Source organism: Mus musculus (assembly GCF_000001635.26).
Source record: "Mus musculus strain C57BL/6J unplaced genomic contig, GRCm38.p6 C57BL/6J MSCHRUN_CTG3".
Taxonomy (NCBI): Eukaryota; Metazoa; Chordata; class Mammalia; order Rodentia; family Muridae; genus Mus; species Mus musculus.
In genome coordinates, this window is record NT_166462.1 from 22,912 (window position 1) to 31,602 (window position 8,691).

The 8,691-nt window shown below is 44.6% G+C and overlaps 2 pseudogenes; both read right to left on the minus strand.

Annotated features, from left to right (window-relative positions):
- Nucleotides 1-2,799: 2,799 nt before the first annotated feature.
- LOC115489317 lies at nt 2,800-4,097 on the minus strand (annotated as a pseudogene).
- LOC630077 lies at nt 2,830-5,111 on the minus strand (annotated as a pseudogene).
- Nucleotides 5,112-8,691: the final 3,580 nt, after the last annotated feature.

Here is an 8,691-nt window from a genome sequence, read left to right on the forward strand (position 1 = left end):
GGCCTAGAGTCTTTGTGTAAGACTCATGGCAGGAACTGAAGTGGGGCAATGAGGAGGGGGTGGGTTGGCCACTCCAGTTGTCCCAATCATGATCCTGTCCTATTCTACCTTTTAATCATGTTCTCATATATAGATTGCAAATATGTTCTTTCGAGGGAAGAAAGCAATCAAGAAAGCAGAAATCCTTTCTTAAATCCCTGTCTTCTGGCCCAGGCATTGCCTTTCAGCTGCAGTGTTGAAATTAAGCCAAACATGGTGTCTTGTATATAGCAGCAGTTTCTTGCCCAGAAAAAAAAATAATCAGATGAAGAAATGGTTGTTCCTATAATAGTTTATATGAAATTGATCGTCATGTCTAGGATTCCTTGGATTGATGAGAGAGTGAGAGAGAGAGAGACAGACAGACAGACAGACAGACAGCCTTAGAGAGACAGACAGACAGAGAGACAGAGAGAGACAGAGAGAGACAGAGAGGGACAGAGAGAGAGACAGAGACAGACAGAGAGAGAGACAGAGACAGACAGAGACAGAGACGGAGACACAGATAGAGAGGCGAGAGGCTCTGGTTGAGTTTCTGTTGCATCTTGGAGATGAAAGGGTTTACTTCATCTGACAGATTCCAGTCTATCACTGAGGGAAGCCAAGGCCAGACCTTAAGGTAGGAGTTTGAAGCAGACACCACCGAGGAATGCTGCTTGCTGGTTTGCTCCCAGGCCTGCTGAGCTACCCTTTTATAAAACCCAGGTCATAGTACTTCAAATGGTGGGCCTGGGCCTCCTATGTCAACCAGCAATAAAGACAATGCCCCACATATGCCACAAGCCAATCTGTATAGGCAAATTCTCAATTTATATTCATACTTCCAAGGTGACCGTAGCCTATGTCAATTTGACAATAAAAACTAGACAGTATACTAATCATTTTCTCCTTTTATTAAAAATACATTTTTCTTACATAATATATCCTGATTATAATTTCTCCTTCCTCTACTCCTCCCAGTTTCTCCCCATCTCCCTTCCCATCCATATTCCTTTTTGTCTTTTAACAGATATCAGTCGTCTAAAGGGTAATAATATTGTACTGCATTGTATTGCATTGTATTGTACTGTACTGTACTGTACTGTATTGTATTGTATTGTATTGTATTATTCTAAATGAGAAAACAAGACTAATGGATAAGAATAGGACAAAACAAACAAGCCAAAAAAAAGAGACCAAGGAAAGTCATAGCACAAGAAATAGATATACACATATTACATACTGAGGAATCCCATAAAAACACTAAACTGGAAGTCATAGTATATGCATAAAAGGACCTAGAGAAGAAACATGGAAAGGCTCCAATACAACTTTATGAGACAAGGAACCTCCAAAGATGCCTTTGAATTTGTTTTCTGTTGGTCATTTACTCCTGGGCATGCAGATTACTCTTAAAGAGTAGTTTGTTTCCCCAGTGAGATTCCCTTGGGGAAAAAAACCAAACTTTCATTTTAAAGTGGTTATCAACTGGAGGTTGCTAGTAGTGGGTTAGGAATGGGGTCATGTGTTCACTTTCTTTTCAGCTCTAGGACCCAATCTGGTACAGACCTCTGCAGGCCCTGTGCATGCTGCTTCAGTTTCTGTGAGTTCATATGTGTGCAGACATTGTTAGTTTACAGGGTCTTGTTTTTTCAATGTCCCCTACCTCCTCTGTCTCTGTCTCTCTTTTGAAAGATTTATTTATTTATTTATTTATTTATTTATTAATTTATTTATTTATTTATTTATTTAATGTATGTGAATACTCTGTAGCTGTCTTCAGACACACCAGAAGAGGGCATTGGATTCCACTACAGATGGTTGTGAGCCACCATGTAGTTGCTGGGAATTGAACTCAGGATCTTTGGAAGAGCAGTCAGTGCTCTTAACTGCTGTGCCATCTCTCCAGTAGTCCCCCTCTGTTTCTTTCTTTCTTTTTTTTTTTAAATACAAACATAGACTTTATTAAATGCTGCTCAATCCCCAGTGAAGATCTCTCATTATAAAACAGTTTTCCATACAACTGCAAGGCAAGTGGCTGGAATAGTACTGGTAACAACAGTGTGAAAAATACCTGACCAGGTAAAAACAGACAAAGCTTCTACATAGTCAACTCTGAGGACACCTGCTGCAGTTCCTTTAAATAAAGCCAGGCAGTGATAGCTAGCAGTCTGCATCACACTGTGGGAGGGACCCAGAGCTCCACCCTGCAGGCAGGCAGGCCTGGGGACTGGCAGGGTGAGGACTGGGAAGGCCCTGCCTCCAGCCTTGGAGGAGAGGAATGAAGGAGGTGAGCCTCGGATCCACCCATGGCCTGTGCTGCTCTGCACACGCTCCGAGGTGCCGCTGCTGAAGGGGGGATTTGGGAACATCAGAATTTTGGTTTACTTTTTCCCCCCAACTTTAATACTTTGTGCTTCAGAAACCTGGAAATGTCAGATGTTGTAAAACCCAGAGTATGGCAGTGTCTTTAATGAGGCTGGGCTCTTGTCCCCCGCCCACACCTCTCTAGGAGACTTGAGGGAAGGGCAACACCTCCGCTTATCTTACGAGGCTCTTTCCTCAGATGTACTCAAGGTGTGCAGCACCAAGGTGTGCAGCACGGTGAAAACACTTGATAAAGGAAGTGTGCAGAGGACAGCTTTATCTGTGTGTGCAGCACAACCGGGCTCAAGTCGCAACACACGCTTGCCACTCCCACGATCACCTCACACAACAGAGACAGTGACACAATCCATGATTAGACAGAGTTTACAATATACTTGGCTGTGATACAGCACCGGGCTATGTTTTAGTCCATAATTCTTTCGCTTTTACGCTTGCCAGGAAAAACTGGCCTCCTAATTATATTATACTGATGAGGTATGCTCTTAAGTTTTTATATATTCAAAAAAAAAAAAAGTGTACAAAACTACCGCCCAGCAGGGGGAGCTGATCTTTATTTGGCACTGGTACTGCTCTGAATACTGTTCATGTTTTAAGCATTGTTCTGTTTCTCTAGAGTCTTCTTCAGCTGCAGCTCTTCTAGTTTTTTCCATAACTCTTCCCGTTCCAGTTCTTTCTTCTTCTCTCTCTGTCTTTCGGCTTTGTAGGAACTAGTAAGGTTGTCAAAAAGCTTGCCGTTCATCTCCATGAGGGTTTTCAGCACATTGTACACCAGTGCTACAATAGGCTGATTCCAGTGTTCTTTGGAAATTTTATACAAGCTGGCAAACATGATTGGCAGGATTTTATCAATATTCTCTTCAATCAAACTAAGAATATATTCATTATTCCAGAAGTACAGTACACTTTCTGCAACCTAGAAATGAGCTGGAGACACACTTGGATATCTGCTTAAAAAGCGGCTCTTCAATTTTTTTGAATTGTGTTGGTTCACTGACATCTAAGATATCTTCAATTTCTCCTAAAACATCACCTCTTTCTGACTGCATGTTTTTGGCTGAAATTTCAGCAGTCCTCTGATCAAAAAGCTCTGTCAGCGTTGTGTCTTTCTCCAGGAACTGTACAACACAGTACGCCAGCTGTGCATGAAACAAGGCCAATCCTTTTGCAGTATGCGTAGGAATAAGAACCTTCATTAGAAACTGCTTATGCTCTGCTTTCACTGGCAATGCAAAGCCATTGATGATACTTCCCAATATTTCAAGGAGCTCAGCCACACCATTGAAATGTTCCGTTTCATATATAAACCTGAGGAAAATGTTGTTAAACTGTTTTCTGATGAACGCTCTCAGGCCAAGGAACTTGCCATAAATCCAATGCAGGACGGTCTTCAGGAAGTCGCACTCCTGTGGATCTTCACTATCAAAAAGCTCCAGGAGCTGTTGGACAACTTCTGATCAATGTATCGCTTTGCAATGCTGGGCTGGAAATCAGCACTCTCCAAGAATCTTTTTTTTTAAAAGATATATATATTTATTTATTTATTTAATGTAAGTACACTGTAGCTGTCTTCAGACACTCCAGAAGAGGGAGTCAGATCTCTTTACGGATGGTTTTGAGCCACCATGTAACCACATGGTGATTTGAACTCAGGATCTTTGGAATAGCAGTCAGTGTTCTTACCCGCTAGCCATCTCACCAGCCCACTCTCCAAGAATCTTAAGAAGAATTCATACACCAAACTGTATGTGAGGTCAAAAGGCCTCAAGTGTGGACTCATCCTCTTCCGGGTCAAAATCTGGATTATCACTTGGAGGAAGTGTCCGGAAGATGTTAGCACTGATCATTTTTACTATATCAGAATACGCTGATTCAACAATTACACCACGATTAGTTGAAACATACTCAATCAGTTCATTCAGTGTTGCTCTTTTAATTTCTTTGATCTTCAAGTCTGAAACAGAGTCCATGAAATCAAACAGTACACAGCACTGTTGTAGCTTCTGGCAGGAGCGCTCTTGCTGTTCATTTGAAGTGGCATCTTTGAGCTGGGGCAGGGGGTGCAGGTCCGCCTGGCTGCCCTGGCTCCGGAACTGCGACGAGCCCTGGGAGCGCTTCTGCCTCTGCGGCTTGCACACCGATTTCCGGGTGAAGCCGTCCACTTTCTCCGAGGCCGAGGTGGAGGCGCAGGCAACTGGTGCGGGCGGCGACGGCGACGACATCTCGGCGACTCGGGCGCTCGGCGCCTCCCGCGGTGGCTGGCCCGGGCAATCGGCGGAGGACGGGCACGGCGGGCCTACGCCCCTGCGCGCGCTCCGCGAGCTGCTCACTGGACAGCGCCTCACTGCCGCATCCCCGCGCCGCGCGGCCGCATCCCTGGGCTGGCGGAGGGGAGGGCGGGGGCGCGCGGGCCGCACAAGTTACTGACGCCCAGCACGAGGGCGGGCGGAGGCGAGCCCGAAGTGTGGACCGCTGGGGCGAGCGCGAGCGTGAGGGGCGTGCGGAGTCCGGACAGGTCTTCAGCGGCTGCCGCCGGCGCTGTCCGCCCGAGCCGCCGCCGAGCGCTCGTTCTCCTGTCAGCGATGGCCCCTCATCGCCCGGGGCAGCCACCGGCACCCCGATACTTGGATCCTTGGAGCGTTGCCCTCGCTCAGCCTCCCGCGCCCACCGGCCGCCCACAGAGCACGCCCGGGAAGCAACTGCTACAACTTGAGAGGGTGGCTGGCTCGGGTGAGGGGGGACTCTGTGCGCGTGCGTGCGCGCTACCGCGGCCCAGGGGAGGTCCTCGCGGGGGGGGGGGTGGAGGAAGGCGTTTGACTGACAAGTTCCGCGGGGTCCCACTAGCCTCCCGAGTCTCCAGAGGGGGGCGGGGCGCGAGCCTCCCTCTGTTTCTTAAACTCTTTCTGCCTCCTCTTTCATGGGGTTTCCTAGTGGACTGTCAGTCAAAGAAGATATTGCTTGGTAATTCCTACAAGTTTTGTGTCACCATTCCACTAGCATATCTTGTAAGCAGGGTACCTTTGTAGACAGTGGTGCTGTGGCTGGGTTGATGCTTACAAGTCTCTTTTGACAGAGTATAGAGGACTTTCCTGTAGTATAGATGCTGTGTTGATTTGAATATGCTTGGTTCATAGGAAATGGCACTATTAGGAGTTGTGGCCTTGTTGGAGGAAGTGTGTCACTGTGTAGGTGGGCTTTGAGGTCTCCTCCTATGCTCAGGCTCTATCCAGTATGGATGAGACCTGGCTGCCTGCATAGAAGAGTTTCCTTCTGGCTGTTTTTTGGATCAAAATGTAGAATTCTCAGTTCCTTCTTCAGCACCATGTTTGCCTGCAGGCTGCCATGCTTCCTGCCATGGTGATAATGGACTAAACCTCCGAAACTGTATTTAAATTAAATGTTTTTTTTTTTAATTTATAAGATAGAATTAAATGTTTTCCTTGATAAGTCTTGGTCAAGGTGTCTCTTTATAGCAATAAAACCTTCACTAAGACAAATGTCAAAAAGTGTAGAGGGTCTTTAAGATCATGCAGTAGTCAAAATTAGGGACATGATACTCAGGGATCAGTTAGTTTTGGATCCTGTTCTTTTTGTATTGGGTTGTTTTTTTTTTTTTGTTTGTTTACCAGTTTTATTATCTGTTGAGATGAGTTGGGATCTCGCTGACCATATCACTTGAGAAGCACTGAAGCCATTTCTCCATGTTGACTATCCCCTTTGAAGAATGAATGTTGAATAGAGTCAAACATCAGGGTTTCCACAGCTTCTCTGACCAAGGAGACAGAGCTGCAGGACCTTAAGAGAGATTTCTCATGATTTCCTGGGACCTGGTTGACCTTGGAAGGCAAAGATCAGAATACAGTGACTTCCATTTAGTTCTTCTGTCCACATTGGTACAGACCTCCCACTTAGTTACTTTTGGTTGCTGTAATAAAAGACCATGACAAAGACAACTTACAGAAAAAGAGTTTATTTTGTTTTATGGTCCAGAAGGGTAATGTGATGGTTCAAAATGAAAGCCCTTGCATTTACAGCATAGATGTTCAGAATTGAGAGTTCATCTTGATAGATTTTTCCTTTGACAAGTGTGATGGTTTGTATATCCTTGGACCAGGGAGTGGCACCATCTGAAGGTGTGGCCTTGTTGGAATAGACGTGACCTGGTTGGAATGGGGTGTGTCACTGTGGGTGTGGGTATAAGTTCCTCACCCTAGTTGCCTGGAAGTCAGTCTTCCAGTATCGGCCTTTGGATGAAGACGAAGAACTCTCAGCTCTGCCTGTGCCATGCCTGCCTGGACACTGCCATGCTCCCCCCTTGATGATAATGAACTTGATGACACTGAACCTCTGAACCTGTAAGGCAGCCCCAATTAAATGTTGTCTTTATAAGACTTGCCTTGGTCATGGTGTCTGTTCACAGCGTAAAACCCTAACTAATACAACAAGTATGACGTATCCTTCCTTATCTTTTTTGATAACTTTTGGTTGAAAGTTGATTTTATTTAATATTAGAATGGCTACTCCAACTTGTTTCTTGGGGCCATTTGCTTAGAAATTTGTCTTCCAGCCCTTAACTCTGAGCAAGTATCTGTCTTTGACACTGAGGTGACTTTCCTGCATGCAGCAAAATATTGGGTCCTGTTTACATAATCCAGTCTGTTATTCTATGTCTTATACTGGGAAGTTGAGTCCAATAATGTTAAGAGATATTAAGGAAAGGTGCTTGTTGCTTCCTGTTATTTTTAATGTTGTTTTTGTGTTTGTGTGGCTATCTTTTTATGGGTTTGTTGAAAGATTGCTTTCTTACTTTTTCTAGGGTGAAGTTTCCCTTCTTGTGTTGGAGTTTTCAATCTTTTATCCTTTGTAGGGCCGGATTTGTGGAAAGGTATTGTGTAGATTTGTTTTTGTCATGAAATATCTTGGTTTCTCCACCTATGGTAATTGAGAGTTTTGCTGGGCATAGTCGCCTGGAGTTGGTATTTCTGTTCTCTTAGGGACTGTATGACATTGACCCAGAATATTTTAGCTTTCATAGTCTCCTGGTGAGAAGTCTGGGTGTAATTCTGATACATCTGCCTTTATATGTTACTTGACCTTTTTCCCTTACTGGTTTTAATATTATTTCTTGGTTTTGTGCATTTGGTGTTTTGACTATTATGTGATGGGAGGAATTTGTTTTCTGGTCCAATCTATTTGGAGTTCTGTAGGCTTCTTGTATGTTCATGGGCATGTCTTTCTTTAGGTTAGGGAAGTTTTCTTCTATAATTTTATTGAAGATGTTTACTGGCCCTTTAAGTTGGGAATCTTCACTCTCTTCTATACCTATTATCCTTAGGTTTGGTCTTTTCATTGTCTCCTGGGTTTCCTGGATGTTTTGTGTTAGGAGCTTTTTGCTTTTTGCATTTTCTTTTACAGTTGTGTCAATGTTTTCTATGGTGTCTTCTACACCTGAGATTCTCTCTTCTAGTCTGTTGTTGATGCTTGTATCTATGACTCCTGATCTCTTTCCTAGGTTTTCTAACTCCAAGGTTATCTCCCTTTGTGATTTCTTTATTGTTTCTATTTCCATTTTTAGATCCTGGATGGTTTTGGTCAATTCCTTCCCCTGTTTGGTCGTGTTTTCCTGCTATTTTTTAAAGGGATTTTTGTGTATTCTCTTTAAGAACTTCTACCTGCTCACCTGTGTTCTTCTGCATTTCTTTAAGGTAGTTATTTATATCTTTCTTACAGTCCTCTATCATCATCATGAGATGTGATTTTAAACAGAGACTTGCTTTTCCTGTGTGTTGGAGTATTATTCATGGCTCACTGTGGTAGGAGAACTGGGTTCTAATTATGCCAAGTAGCCTTGGTTTTCTGTTGCTTATGTTCTTGCCCTTGCCTCTTGCCATCTGGTTATCTCTGGTGTTAGCTGGTCTTTCTGTCTCTGACTGTGTCTTGTCCCTCCTGCAAGCCTGTGTAACTCCTGGGAGACTAGTTCTCTCTGGGAAAATTTGGGTAACGAGGGCTATGGCACAGGGTCAGCTCTGGGATGCAGATGGAAGCCAGAAGGATCCTGTCCCAGGCTGTGCCTTGGTTCCTGTGTCCTGATCGCTCTGGGTTGGTCGCTCTTGGGCCAGGATTTTGAGCAGAAGTTGTGGTCTTACCTGTGCTCACAAGTACATTGGTGCTCCTGGGAGTTCAGTTTTTTCCTGATGGTATTTGGGTATGGATCACTGTGGCACAGGATCAGCTCCCAGTGCAGATGGAAACCGGAAGGATCCTGTCCCAGGCTGTTCCTCGGATCCC